Source organism: Mesoplodon densirostris, chromosome 2 (genome assembly GCF_025265405.1).
Source record: "Mesoplodon densirostris isolate mMesDen1 chromosome 2, mMesDen1 primary haplotype, whole genome shotgun sequence".
Classification (NCBI taxonomy): domain Eukaryota; kingdom Metazoa; phylum Chordata; class Mammalia; order Artiodactyla; family Ziphiidae; genus Mesoplodon; species Mesoplodon densirostris.
The window spans coordinates 94,694,119-94,710,785 of record NC_082662.1 but is presented as its reverse complement, the minus strand read 5'-3'; positions in this window follow the sequence as shown (position 1 = coordinate 94,710,785).

Here is a 16,667-nt window from a genome sequence, read left to right as displayed (position 1 = left end):
AGAACACTAAAACTTTCCCTATATCAGTAATAAGGTTGCTTTGCTTTCTTATCGTTCACGTGTTCACTGGAGTAGCACTGTTAATTTCCTTCAAGAACTTTTCCTTTGCATTCACAACTTGGCTAACTGGCACAGAGGTCTAGCTTTTGGCCTATCTTGGCTCTGGACATGCCCTTCTCACTAAACTTAATCCTTTCTAGCTTTTGATTTGACTCTTCCTTTCACTTGAACACTTAGACACCATTGCAGGGTTATTAACTAGCCTAATTTGGACATTGTTGTGTCTCAGGGAATAGGGAGGCCTGAGGAGAGGGAGAGAGATGTGGGAATGGCCGGTCAGCGGAGCAGTCAGAAAACACACAACATTTATCATTAAGTTTGCTGTCTTATACGGGTGTGGTTCGTGGCACCCCAAAACAATTACAGTAGTAACGTCAAAGATCACAGATCACCATAGCAAATAGAATAATAATGAAAATGTTTGAAATACTGCAGGGATTACCAAAATATGACACAGAAATGTGAAGTGAGTAAATACTGTTGGAAAAATGGTGCTGAAGGACTTTTTCGAGGCAGGGTTACCATAAACCTTCAATTTGTAAAAAATGCAGTATCTGCAAGGTAAAATGAAGTGAAGCACAATAAAATGAGGTATGCTCGTGTTCATCCACTCTTTAAGCTCATCAGATATTAGTAATGTCTTTCTTGTTGAAAGAAAAGTTACCAACGAAACAATATATCTAAACCTTGCTTTTGGAAAAAAATCTTGGAATGATCTGATACATTCGACAATTCTTATTAAAAAGCCTCAGTTTAAGCCCATCTGTTTTGTTCTCTGCAAATATAAGTGGGATAACAAAAATAAAACAAAAAACAAACTGGCTTTCCATGAAATCACTGCTTATAGTAAAAATCCATAATAAAAGAATCATCATACTTCTCAAAGAAGTACACAGAATTAAGTTGCTTCCAACTTTCACAAGTACTCTTTTGATCAGCCAAGTAGTAGCTGTCTTTATAATATTTTCACTTTTGTTATGCTTATAATTTTCCAGTTTGTGTGTGTCCTGATCATTTTTTTTCTGCTCGTCAATTATCATTTCATTATTTATAGTTTCTTGACTATGATGATGCTTTTCATTACTTTTACTTCTTATGATTTTGAACACTAGAGTTTTTTTAGTTCAATTGCAGTATAAAAAGTGAGTCCTTTGATATTTTGAAATTTTTTGTTAACTTTTTATTCCTGTTCATGCCTTTGGCTTCTATAATGTTTCTTTTCATATTCAAATGTTGGTATAAATGATAATTATGAAATAGTAAAAACTAATATGAAGTTATGACATAACAAGAGTTTTTAAAATTTTAACCACATTGTACTGAGATATGTAATCAAATTTCTCTCACACCATAAAAGTTGATTTATTAATAAATAGATATTGGAGTTTTATCACTGGTACAGTTGTTTTTCAATCAGTTTCACTGCATTAGTAGTAATTTTGCATGCCATATTATTGGAACTACCAGTTTCTCTCAAGGGAATTGATGAGTCAAATATGCTAATACTCCAAGTTTATTTTTTGGGATGTGTGAAAGATGAAGCTTCACACACAGACATCTTGTCATTTTTCTGGTGTTACCAAGCTTATAACCTACAAAGCATATTTTGTAAAATGCAATAGAAAAACTTCAACATATCTGTGGGGCACTTATATCCAGAATATTCAGACCGAAGAGACTTTCATTTTTACTAGGCATTGATAAAATTAAATCTTCCATGAACGATTATACATACATAATGATTTTTAAAAGTTTCCATAGCTGGACTTTTGGCTTCATGCATTTAAATTTTTGTTTCTCCTCCATCCTCTGTATATTCTATGTGTTTTCATTTCCAGAGGCCCAAGGATCTGTCCTGTTACATAGATTCTGATGCTGTAACCTTATGTCAGAGTGCTAGGTGAGTCACTTTGATGAGCAGCAGGACATTATTCTCCTGGATATTATTCCCCCCAAGGATGACCTGTAGCAACTTAACTATATATGGGGGTAGTTTTGAACCCAAACAAAATTCCCCAAGTCAACTTTCTTTAACTAAATTCCAAAAATTCTCATGGCCACTACAACACCAACAGGAGGAAAAGTTGTTTGGAGGGTAAGTCAGAGAGGAAAAGAAACAGTGGTCTAACTTAATACTCTTAAAATATCTTTCTTTTGCTAATTTTACTTTTTAAAGGATATGAAAATGTTAATACATTGGTAGAGACCCACTCAGAATAATGGAAGGGTCTTGTGCAAGTGAGGAAATCTACAGCTTACACTTCATTAGCTTGACAGAAAATTGGCATCTAGCATGAATTGGAAGACAAACCCAGTGGTCAAATTGTATTAGGACATGTAGACAATGTTAAGGGCTTGGGATTGTTGTTTTTAAGATTAAATTATATAACGCTTATAGAATGTTTATAGAAATTTGTAGTAAGTGCTTGATAGATAAAAACAGTCAAAATAATTACCATAATCATTATTATTAGACTATAGATAAATGAATATGATTACTATTTTAGCATTTTCTAAATACAAACACATATGAACACCTATGAACACTTATACATGTACATACACTGTAATATGAGTTTTAAAGTGTCTTTTATTTTTCTCTCTCTTGCTCGCTTGTCTGTTCATAGATATGTATATATACAGATATAATCTGTAACATACTGATCTTCTGGGTTGCAGACTGCGAACTTCTCATTGTAACCTCACATGGTAGAAAGAGAAAAGAAACAAGCTCTCTAGTGACTTTTATAAAGACATTAATCCCATTCACTAGGGATCCATTCTCATAACTTCATCTAATCCTAATCCCTCCCCAAAGGCCCCACTTCTTAATGTCATCACATTGGGTGGTAGGATTTCAATATGAATTTTGGGGAGACACAAACATTCAGTCCATAACAGGTAACTTGCACATCATTGCCCTCTCACCATGCTTCAGGCTTAACTCTAAACAACATTTTTCCCCCCCACAAACTTACATTTCTAACTTATATCTGTATTGTCCTAGAATTGAGAAAATACTTAAAGAAGAGGCAGGGAATTGAGATAAGCCTTCCCACAAAACAAAGAATTCTTCAGAATGACTTAAATGATGAAAGTTGATAATACACACCTAACTCATTTAGTGCCATAAGCGTAAATTGATGTAAGTTGAGTTCTGTCCATATAATATATAATTACATTTTGTGCCTTTCCACATTTGGAATTTTGGAAAAATTGAAAATTTAATATTCTTAGATGAAAGATAGACTATATATCAAAGTCAAAATGATTTTCTGGTTTACGTCCTCTTGTGTGGGAGAGAACTGAGAGCTATTTAGAAACTGTCTAGGACTCTAATTATATTGTTCTTGCATAATTTTTAAATTAATCAAATTTTCCACTTGGACTAAGTGTAGATAGAATTTTTTTATTAAAATCTAACAATACAGAAAAACAAAGAAGCAAAAGGGAGTTATACAGAATTATTACTGGAAATATAGCCCATAGAAAACAAATATTTAAAGCAATTTAAGCTTAATCCTGAAATGAAGAAAGACAATTTTTGTATAAATGACCATTTTCTCTATATTTCTATTTTATACCTATTCTGTTATGAGAATAAATCTGTTATTTCAGAGTAAATTCAAGTCTGAAAACAAGTATTAAAAACAAAAAGCTTGGGGTTTAGTGTCCATGCAGGGAAAGATGACATACTTCAAGCTTACATGAGCTGGGACCATGCAGTCAGAATCCTTAGTGAAAGAAGGTCTAGAAAACTTGGCCTATTACTTCAAGAGGAGATAGGTAAGATTGTTACTGCCAAGTCTCTGAACAGGAAAAAAAAATCTCATGAGAAATCAAGACTTCAAACTTAATCCTAATATAAGTTTGAAGTAAAAAAAAAAAAAAAAGTCATGATCTATGAAATGGAGGATACTCAAATTTCTCTATAACATATTGTAACATATAGTAACTTTCCTGGAGCCTGGATAAAAAACCATAAACTGCAGAAGTAAATTTGCCATAATTATGACTCCACAACAGTCACTCTTTCACACAAATAAACACAGAAACAGAAACACAGATACAATAAAATCTGCTTATAATAATTTTATACAGTTAAATGTAAAACTTTTAAATTTGATATGTAATTGATTTTTTTGAACCTCTAGGAAGCTATTTCTAAAGTCCAGGAAGACAAAAAAGTGGCCAAGAAACTATTTAAAAATATATTATCTGTATAAAAAGCTCTTTTTAAAAAGTTTAAATAAAATGAATTTAAACATAAAATAAAACAAAAAATACATTATCACCACAGGAATACAATTGGTATAGGATTTTTAAAGAATTATATTTGATATAGGGCTACTGAATAATGTCACAGATATTAAAAAAAAAATTACCAGAATCTATACAAATGATCAGTCCTTTGAAATAGTTTACATCATAAGGGTACAAATGTACTTCTATTATGATCTTATTGATTCAAAATAATTTGGATTTTATATATTTATATAAAACATCTTGTTACTGTTAAAGTCTATTGTTCCATTGTTGAATATTTTTTAATGTGCATCCTTTTCATATATTTCTGTCTGCAAAGTAAAGACATTTTATTTGACTACAGGTTTAATAGAAATATTTTGATGCCTTTTGCTAAGTGTTAGCTTGATCTTAAACAGCATTATAGCAAGGACTGTACCAAAAACAAGCACAGTAGAATTGCCACTGTCATTGATCAAGCCCCACAATCCACTGATTCTCTTAATAAATATTTTTATAATGCCAGGTAATGCTATGTTTTAGAGATAAAAGAAAAATAAGGTCCTTGGGTATAGTGAATAATAGGAAACAACATATGACATGAGAATCAGAGAGTTCAGAGAACTGACGTGTCAACAGAGAAATGTGAAGAATTTTCCTGGAGGATCTACCATGTATAATTTAAGAATAAGTAGGAATTAGACAGATGAAGGAATAAAAAAGGAGTAGATTATCCCAGAGGGGGAAACATCATTTTTAAAGTCTTAAAAGTGAGAGATTTTTATATTCAAAGACCAAGTCAGTATTCCTACACTACAGAATGTGTGAAGCTGCTTGGAAGATAAACATACTTGATATACTACTTAGGAATAAAAATAATGAATTTAGACTTAAACCTAAGAGTTATGGGGGGCCATTTAAAGACCCAAAGCAGTGAAGGGATGTATCTAAATATGTGCTATGCTCTCTAGGATTTCATATCCTCAAAGTTCTTAATGGACGTTTAAACGGTTGTCTTCCTAGCACTCTCTCCTTTGTTTACTGGAGAGCCAACAGCTTTCACCATCTCCCTGGGTATTTGGAAACTGACTTCACACATCATTTCACTATTTAAAACAATTAATTTTTCCAAGGTGAGGCAGTTGACTCAAACTGGGGAAATTACAGGATCCTCTCTCCCATACACAGTCATTGTACATTGGACAGTAAGTGATCATTGATTCAAGGATACTAAGGCAAATCCCAATGGTCAGTGCCCCTCTAAAAGGGAGGTTAAAATGGCATCTTTCAGGAATCAAGTTTTACTACATGTGACGGAAGCTGTTCTGTAGTAAATAATGAATAAATTTGACATAATGCTGTGGTGAAAGAAAAAGAAAGAACCCTCCTTGGCAAACTATGCCCCAGTTCTAGTTGTCCCTGAAACCCAACTGCATCTCTGCTCTTATACAATTTTGCTTCTTTGACATATCACTGTTATCACTGTTCACTTAATTTCCCCATTTGTAAAAGCTAGATTTTTTTTGTTTGTTTTATTTCTAGATTTTTTTTGCATTTTATATACAAAACACCTTGATAGTCACAGTCATTGAAAAATTGATTTACTCACAGAAGAGCCACCAAACTGCTGAAGTTTCTAAGAAGTTTGATAAGCAAAACAGAATTGAAAAAGTAAAGATGATTTACCTAGATAAGAGATGACTTGAGCATTACGGAATAAAGCAGAGTAATAGGCTAGCAATAAAATAAGTGAAGATTAGTTGTGGGTGGCTATGGGCATGCCTGCTGCTATGAAACCTTGACCAGAAATAAAGATCCAGTAAAAAAATAAACAAATTAATGAAATACATAAATTTACAGATTCAAGTTTAATGAGCCTCACTCAGCATAAACTCGAACAAAACCATATGCAAACATATAACAACAATATTCAAAGTGAAAAAAAATTGAATGACCATGCATTTCCCTCAGAAAACAGTGGAAGAATATCTTTAAAGTGATGAAAGACAGTAATCATCTATCCATATTTCAATATTCAGTAAACATACCTTTCAGGAAGGAAAATTACACAAGATGGAAAATTAAAATTTTAGGAATAAAGAAAGAGCAACAGAACTGGTAAATGTCCATGTAAATATAATAAAGTATTTTTCTCTTTTCTAAAAAATTGTATACATGTTGAAAGAAAAACAATATAACATGGTCAGAGAGTTTAATGTATGGCATACAAAACACAAACACATCACAACCATAACATAAAGTGAGTAGGGATAGGGATTTTTTATGTTTGAAGCCCAAGAAATATATCCCAACTAATTTTATGAATTTTGCATTACCCTAATACCAAAACGAAAGACATTACAAAGAAATAAATCCACAGACCAATATTTCTTATGATATTAGACAAAAACATGCTCAATTTCATTCTCTATAAATCAAATCCAGCAATATATAAAAAGGATAATATATCTTAACCCTGCAGGTGGGGATGGGGGTGAGTTAATTCTAGAATGAAAGGCTGGCTTAACATTTAAAAATAGTCATTGTAATTCATTATATTCAATGATTAAGTAGAAAAAAATCACATGATCTTATCAGTAGATGTAGAAAAAGCATGTGACAAAATCCAAAATGCATTCATAATAAAAAACTAGGGCTTCCCTGGTAGCGCAGTGGTTGAGAGCCCGCCTGCTGATGCAGGGGACACGGGTTCATGCCCCTGTCTGGGAAGATCCCACATGCCGTGGAGTGGCTGGGCCCACGAGCCATGGCCGCTGAGACTGCGCACCTGGAGCCTGTGCTCTGCAACGGGAGAGGCCACAACAGTGAGAGGCCCGTGTACCACAAACAAACAAACAAACAAACAAAAAATAGAAGGAATTTTTCTTAATGATATAAAAGGAATCTAAAAAATCCCCAGAACTGACATCTTACTTACTGGTGAAAAACTAAGTGATTTCTAATCAAGATTGTGGATAAGGGAAATATGTCTGCTTTCACCATTCTTTTCAACATTGTGCTGAAAGCTCAATAAGGTCAGTAAGGTAAGAAAAATAACTTAAAGAAAAATTTGAAGTTGAAAGGAAGGAATAAAACTAACTCTATTTCCCACAAGAATAAGCATTACTCAAGTGAACTGAAAACCTATACATACACACACACACACACACACACACACACACAATATATATATGTGTTCATAGCAGCTTTACTGGTAATCATCAAAATTGGAATCAACCCAAATGTTCCTCATGTGAAGAATGTCTAAACTAGTCCATCCATACAATGGAATAATACTTTGTTGTAAAAATAAAAACAAACAAACTACTGATGCACTCACCAAAAGGGATGAATATCAAACACATTAAGCTAAGCAATAGAAGCTAGACACAAAAGGTACAAAAAATATGATTCCATTTATATGACACTCAGGATGATCCCACAGTATAGGAACTAAGAAAAGATCTGGGGTGAAGGGTAAGGGTTTGACTACAAAAGGAAAACACAAGAAAATCTTAATTTGGGTGGGGTGTAATGGAATTGTATCTTCATTGGGGTGGTGATTATGTGACTGTCAAAACTCAGAGAACAGTACACAAGAAAATAAATTTTGTTATATGCAAATTAATAATTAGTACAGAGAAGTGGTAAAGATATTTTGTAATTTGTCCAGGAAACACTTTTTACATCTTCTTTCTTCTTGTCAATGCCAAAGGCAAAGATTAATTAAATGAGTCTTTAAATTTTCTACTGTAAGTGAATACAGCACATATTACTTTAAATTGTAGATATCAAAAGTCAAAAATTTTAATTTATACCACATATAATAATAAAATGCTTTCTCTCTCTTTTTCTTTCTATTCTGAGTCTTGTATCTTTCATAATCTTAACATTAGAGATGTTCTAAGGCTAAAGAGGCCAAGGCTTTGAGGTGCATTCTTTTAGATTTTAAAAAGACTGAGAATGCAAAATGAATATTTAGAAAACTAAATCATAGCTGAATTAAAAATAACTTCTCTTAGCAGTGAAACAAAACTGAAAATGTTGAAAATTCATATATTTAATTCTTTCTGTGGGAAAATAAACAGCAATAATAGGTATACTGTAATTAGGTCTTTCTAATTAGTTCAGGTCTTGGTTAGTTTGGGCTGCTATAACAGAATACCATGGGTGGCTTAAACAACAGAGATTTATTTCTCACAGTTCTAGAGGCTGGGAAGTCCAAGATCAAGATGCCAGACAAACATTGTTTTCTGACGTATAATGACTTGCCTGGACTAGTTATTTAAAGCTTGCCTCTCCTGCAGTATCTGGCAGTTTCTTCTTTGCATTTTTCAAGATACATTTCTATGCCTTCCTGTTTGCAAGCACTATTTGCAAAAATTTCAACTTACTACACAGCTTCAAAATCAGAAGTTTTAGCTCTAAAATGTTTGATTCAAAATGACTAATATTTGTTGACGATAATGATTCAAAATTTGGAGTATTAGTGACATAAATTGTTGACAGGTTGAGTTACTAAGTAGTTTTAGAAAGGCTCAAACTTTTCTGATTCCTCTTTAGTGATGAGCGGCAGACAGAAAATACAATCTTTCACGTTTTAGTTCAACCTACTACATTATTTTTTTGTAAGTTCAGCACTCTGTTTCATATCTATCTATATCTGCTATATATTTACACATTATATACATTATACATTCATTTTATATGATGCTATATATAATTCATATCCATAAAATGTGGCAAAACTTCTATTTTATATCATATAATACCCTAGGTTTGGAATGAAGTTATGATTTAAACCTATGTCAAGTATATCTTTTTCATAGATCCCTTAATTTAAAAAGAACATGTTTTCAAATTCAATACTATAATCTATCACTGTATGCATATACATTATGATTTTTAAAATTTAGCTTCAATATGCTAACTGGATTCAGAGTAGCATTCATAATAATGCCAGATATTTTACATTCAATAGAAGGAATTTCCAAAAGCTTTAAATTTGATTCTATGAAATGGATGAAAGCATTGATATTAAACTTTTATAATAATTAACTATGTAAAGCATTTGATGACAATAATATAATATAATGATATAATTTAACTCATTGTTCATAATTATCATACCAATGGAGCAGAGACATAATTAGCTTTACTTTTTGTGAGCTCCAAAGGTTTCTTGAGATTGAAAATTAGTGAAATTAATTTAGAACATACACTTGATCTAAATGAAAAATCATACATCAAAGAATGATTTATTAACATTTCCTATAGCTTTAGGCATTAAATCTTCATCTTCAGGTCCAGTCACCTTATATTAACTACTAAATATGAAGGAAATGATACTTCTTCAGCAAATCTTTGTCTTACAGTTTTCATTTGGTTATGGACATCACTATATTCTTCATGATGTGGATGATAAAGGTCAAAAATATACTGAGAAAGCTATATGTTCATCAAACCTTTTCTGGAAAAATGTAGTAAAGGTTTTAGTTCCTAGCTATACTTTCTTCAGGCAGAATGGTTCAGCCAGTTTTGCACGCATGATTTGTATATTTACCCAACTTGTAGTTTCCCACATCTCCCATGACAACTGGCAGCTCGGTGATTTTGTGCACACTAACAAAAATACAACTGGTTAGTACATCAAGTCCCAGTCAGGGTCAGTAACATTAAATGCCTCTCAAACAATGAACTCCCACAATGAGCTGACCCTTGGTACTTGTACTCAATTATAGCTTATTTTACCATGTCCTTCATTGAAAGGGACGTGTTATTTAGTTCTGAACATCTGAAAAGTGCTCAGAAGATATAATCATAGATTAATGTGAGTTGTCTTTCATACTTAACCACATGTGAAAGATAATACTTTTCATTTCATAAATATCTCATGACAAAAGCTAAAAGTATAAAATGTTATCAAAAAACCCATTTCATCCTATTGCTCTTTTTCTTTAGTGTTAAGCAATTTTCTTACAGTGTGTGCCTTGGTTTAGTTGCCTTAATGTTCATGCTCTATCACTTGGTGTTGTTTGAGCTTCTCAGAAATGTGGGTTTGTAGTTTTTATCAATTTTGGAAAAATTTTGACCATAATTCTACAAATATTTTCTGCCCTGTCCTTCTTTGGGGGCTGTATTATAAGTTTGTTAGGGTATCTGAAGTTGTCTTACAGTTCACTGATGCTCTGTTAGTTCTCTTTTTAGTCTTTCCTTTCCTGTCTGTGTTTCATTTTACTCACTTTCTATTGTTACATCTTCAAGCTCATTAATCTTTCCTTCTACCTTTCTATTCCTCTCTTCTTCTCTCACAATTTATCTCTTATCCCAGACACTAGTTTTCATCTCTAGAAGCTTCATGTGATTTTTTTTCCTGTGTCTATATTTGAGTTTGATCTTTCCTGTAGCTTGCCAAACACAATGAATATAGTTATACTAACTGAATGCCATTTCTTACTATCATGTGTGTTATTATTTTTTTTAAGTTATTATTTATTTATTTATTTATTTATGGCTGCCTTGTGTCTCACTGTTGCGTGTGGGCTTTCTCTAGTTATGGAGAGCAGGGGCTACTTTTCGTTGTGGTGCAAGGGCTTCTTATTGTGGTGGATTCTCTTGTTGTGGAGCATGGGCTCTAGGCACCTGGGCTTCAGTAGTTGTGGCTCCCAGGCTCTAGAGCACAGGCTCAGTAGCTGTGGTGCACGGCCTTAGTTGCTCCACGGCATGTGGGATCTTCCTGGACCAGGGCTCAAGCCCATGTCCCTTGCATTGGCAGGCAGATTCTTAACCACTGTATCACCAGGGAAGTCCCCATGTGTGTTATTTTTGAGTCATTTTCTAATGATTGAGTTTTCTCTTCCATATGGATCAGATTTTATACTACTTTGTACTTTTTGATTGGTTGTAACACATTGTGAATTTGTAGGGTGATTTATATTTTGTATCCATATTTCTTCTATGTATGTTTCATATCCATATTTTTGCCTATGCATATTGTTGAGCTTTGTTCTGGGATTCAGTTAATTGGTAACAATCTGATATTTTCTTATCTTGCTTTCAAGTTTTGTTTGAAAGAATCAGAGAAGCATTTAATTTAGTGCTAATTGTGCCTCACTCCTGAGATGACACACTTCTGGGTAAACTTCTTTATGCCCCATGAATTATGATGTTTTCCAGTATGATGTATAGGGGCAGGAACATGAACAGGTATAAATAACATTTGGATATTAGTCTTTCTATTCCTTTAGGCATTCCCCTTGTTCTTCACAGCTTTTAGTAGTTTCCTCATAGGCATGAGTTGACCAGTACTCAGCTGAAGACTTGATGGGGACCCTCTGCAAATCAAAGCTTTCTCTTTGTGTTGCTCTCTCCAGACTGGAACACTGCCCTGAAAAAATTAGCTACCTCAGGGTTCCTGGAGTCCTAGATCCATACCCTCAACTCAGCAATCACCAAGTTATACCTAGTTTCTCCCTCCAAGCTCTGTGGCTGGGAAACTCTCCTAAGGCAAACAACTGAGAAAATTTCAGATCTTATCACATTTGATTCCCATCTGTATGGGTACACTATCCTTATCCCAAAGTTTAATATCTTGAAGACCATTGTTTCACATATGTAGTATTTTTTAAAAAAATGTTTCAGCCAGAAGGACAACTTCTGATCTTGTTACTTTGTCTTGGCTAGAAGTGAAAGGTTCTTCCTATCTTATTATAAGGTAAGTAGGAAAATTAAATAAAAATATAAATCAAGAGCTTCAGTCCAAGATGGCAACATAGTAGCCTCCTGAACTTACCTCCTCCCATGGACACACAGAATCTATGAAGCAATTCCCTCTGAAAGAAATCCAAAACAAGCTAAGTGATTCCTACTCATTGGGTAAATGAGAAAATACATCATTCATGTTGACAGGGGTAGAAAAGGTTGTGACACATCCACCATAAACTCTACCTGTGACACAGCATCATGCAATCCTGAGGGAACTCCTTAACTCCCAGCTTGTTCAAGAGGAGTGAAGGGTTTGGATTCCATGTATAGCACCCCAACTTTTAAGACTCTCACCTTAGATATGGGTCCCCCAAACCACCTAACTCTGAAAGCCAATGGGACTTGTATTGGGGAAAAACACTACAATATAGCTAACAAAGAAATAGTTCTTAACCGGTCTTGAGGACTCTCCACGTCTATGCTCCCAGGGCTCAGCACAGAGAAATCAGGAAAAAGATGTTCATCTCCCAGTATCTCTCTGAAGAGGCCTATTTGCCTTCTTAAAAAGCCAGTGCCTAAGGATCAGGTTCTAATTTAGCACACATCTAGGGCTGACTGCAATCCTCCATAAAGACTGGAAAACCTTGCAGACACCACCCTACCTTCTCACTAAAGCTCACTCCAAATCACCAGTATCTCCCTGGAAGGAGCAAATGCACATATCTGTGCCCCAGTTTACGCATCTGTCACCCAAGGGACAAAGAGCTGGATTATGATGTTGTGATAGTCAGTGGGGCTTGCATTCCTAACTCTCACAGGACTCTAGCAAACAAAAAAGAAGTTATTAAAGGGTTGAAGAGCATCCTTCCCTAGCTATAAACCAAGCCCAATGCAGATGGCCCAGGCAAAGAATCCCAATTCCAAGTTTCTCCATGGAGGGTCGTAACTACATACTTTCCAAGCTACTGTCTGAGATTCCACCTTCTATTCAACCTGCATCTGGGTGCTGACTATGTGCCCCACTGGGACACTGAAGGTCTTGGCACACACTCAATTACTGTAAGCCACTAAAAACAAAGGTGGGTACTTGGACAATCAGAAAGGTTTGAGAGACAACCAAGAGCTATGTCAGTGTTAAATGATGTTTTATCTCCTACATAAGGCAACTCCTTCAAGACTAGGAGAGGTGGCTATTTAATCTAATCCACAGAAATCAACACAGGCAATCAAGGAAAATGAAGAAACAGAAGAATATATTCCAAGTGAACAAATAAAATAAAACCCAGAAAAAGACCTCAATAAACAGAGATAAGTGCCTTACATAATAAAGAGTTCAAAATAATTGTCATAAAGATGATCACTGAAGTTGAGAGAAGAATGGATGGACAAAATGAGAATTTTAACAAAGAGAGAGGAAATATAAGAAATTACCAAAGAAAAAGCAAAAGGTGAACATAATAACTGCAATAAAAAAATGCAATAGAGGGGCTCAAAAACAGACTAGATGAAGCAGAAGAAAAGATCAGAAAACTTGAATATAAGGGGAGTAGAAATCATCCAATCAGAGGAATGAAAAGAAAAAAAAAGGAATAAAAAGAGTGAGGATAGCTTCAGGGACTTATGGAGTATCAAACGGAGCAATATTTTCATTACAGGGATCCCAGAAGGAGAGGAGAGAAAGAAAAAGGGGAAGAAATTTTATCTGAGGAAATAATGGCTGAAAACTTCCCTAAAAGATAAAATGTGGTAGGGGATAATAAAAATGTAGAGTTTTAGAATGTATTCAAAATTAAGTTATTATCAGTTTAAATATATTATGATAACTAAGATTTCATGTAAGATTCATGCCCACATAGTCAGCCCACCAAAACAGAAGTATCCTCACAGCCCTTTTAGAAGGAACCCCTAGAGCATACAGCTAGGGTGATGAGAGGGGAGTGCACTGCTGGGATGCATAGGACACCTCATACAGAGGGCCATTCCTCCAAGGTTGAGAAACATAACTATAACAACATACTAGATATATAAAAATACAAATAGCAACTTAGACAAAAGGAGGCAGTCGAGGAATATGTTCCAGACTAAGGAACAAGATAAAACCCCAGAAGAACCAAGTGAAGTGGACATAGGCAATCTACCCAAGAGAAAATTCAGAGTAATGATTGTAAACATGACCAAAGAACTCAGGAGAAGAATGGATGCACTGAGTGAGAATTTAGATGTTTTTAACAAAGAGTTAGAAAATATAAAAGAAGAACAAAACAGAGATGAAAAATACAGTAACTGAAATGAAAAACACACTAGAAGGAATCAATAGCAGACTAAATGATTCATAAGAATGGATCAGTGGGCTGGAAGAAAGAGTAGTGGAAATCACTGCCACTGAATGGAAAAAAGAAAACAAAAATGAAAAGAAATGAGGACAGTTTAAGACACCTCTGGGACAACATCAAGTACACTAATACTCACATTATAGAGATCCTAGAAGGAGAAGAAACACAGAAAGGATCCCAAAATATTGAAGAGATAATAGCTGAAAACCTCCCTAACCTGGCAAAGCAAACCATAACCCAAGTGCAGGAAGCACAGAGAGTCCCATATGGGATTAACCTAATGGAATACTACTCAGCCTAATGAAAGAATAAAACAATGCCACTTGCAGCAACATGGATGGACCTAGAGTTTATCATACAAAATGAAGTAAGGCAGACAGAGAAAGGCAAATATCACAAGATATCACTTATATGTGAAATATATTTAAAAAAATACAAACATTTACAAAACAGAAATAGACTCACACACATAGAAAAAAAAAAAAACTTATGGTTACCAAAGGCAGAAGGGGAATAAATTAGGAATTTGGGATTAACAGATAAACAGTGTATATATAAAATAGATAACTAGGTCCTACTACACAGTGCAGGCAATTATATTCAATATCTTGTAATAATCTCTAATGAAAAAGAATCTGGAAATATATATATATATATATATATATATATATATATATATATATATACACACATATATATATTTAACTGAATCACTATGTTGTACATCTGAAACATTGTAAATCAACTATATTTCAATTTAAAAAATCAGTTGCATTTCTTTACACCAACAATAAACTATTACAGAGAGAATTTAGAAAACAATCCCAATAGCATCAATAATAAAATAGCATTACAATAGCATCAATAATAAAATACTTAGAAATAAATTTAACCAAGGACATGAAAGATCTCTACACTAAAATCTATAAGACAATGTTGAAAGAAACTGAAGAAGACATGAATAAATGAAAAGATATTTCACAGTCATGGATTCAAAAAAATTAATATAGTTAACATGTCCATATACCCAAAGCAATCTACAGATTCAATGCAATCCCTTTTTAAATCCCAATGACATTTTTCACAGAAATATGAAAAATTCTAAAACTTGTACTAAACCACAAAGAACTCTTAGTAGCCAAAGCAAACCTGAGAAGGAAGGATGAAGCAAAAGGCAGTTTCTTCAATATACGGTGTTGAGAAAACTGCACAGATACAATGCGAAAGAATCAAATGGGACCACTATCTTACACCATATACAAAAATCACCACAAAATTGATTGAAGATTTAAATGTAAGACCTGAAAGTATAAAATTTATAGAAAAAAAAATCAGGGAAAATTTCATGACATTGGTTTGGGCAATGATTTCTTGGATATAACGTCAAAAGCATAGGCAATAAAAGCAAAGTTAAACAAGTGGGATGCTATCAAACTAAAAAGCTTATGTGCAGCAAAGGAAATAATCAAAAGAGTAAAAAGGCAACCTACAGATTGGGAGAAATAATTTGGAGACTATGTATCTGACAAGGTATTAATATCCAAAATACATAAGGAACTCATACAACTCAACAGCAAAAAGTTAAATAATCTGATTTAGAAATGGGAAAGAATATGAATATACATCTCTCCAAAGAAGACTTACAAATGACCAATAAACAGGTATATGAAGAGATGGTCAATATCTCTAATCATCATGGAAATGCAGATCAAAGCTGCAAGGAGATTTCACCTCACATCTGTTAGAATGGCTATCATCAAAAAACCAAAAAATATTTTTGACCCACCTCCTAGAGTAATGGAAATAAAAACAAAAATTTAAAAAATGGGACCTAATGAAACTTAAAAACGTTTGCACAGCAAAGGAAACTATAAGCAAGATGAAGACAGCCCTCAGAATGGGAGAAAATATTTGCAAATGAATCAACGGCCAAAGGGTTAATCTCCAAAGTATACAAACAGCTCACTCAGCTCAATATCAAAAAATCAAACAACCCAATCAAAAAATGGGCGGAAGACCTAAATAGACATTTCTCCAAAGAAGACATACATATGGCCAAGAGCCACATGTAAAGGTGCTCAACATCACTAATCATTAGAGAAATGTAAATCAAAACTACAATGAGGTATCACCTCACAGTGGTCAGAATGGCCATCATCAAAAAATCTACAAACAATAAATGCTGCAGAGGGTGTGGAGAAAAGGGAACCCTCCTGCTCTGTTAGTGGGAATGTAAATGGATACTGCCACTATGGAGAACAGTATGGAGGTTCCTTAAAAAAATCAAAATAGAATTACCATGTGACTCAGCAATCCTACTAGTGG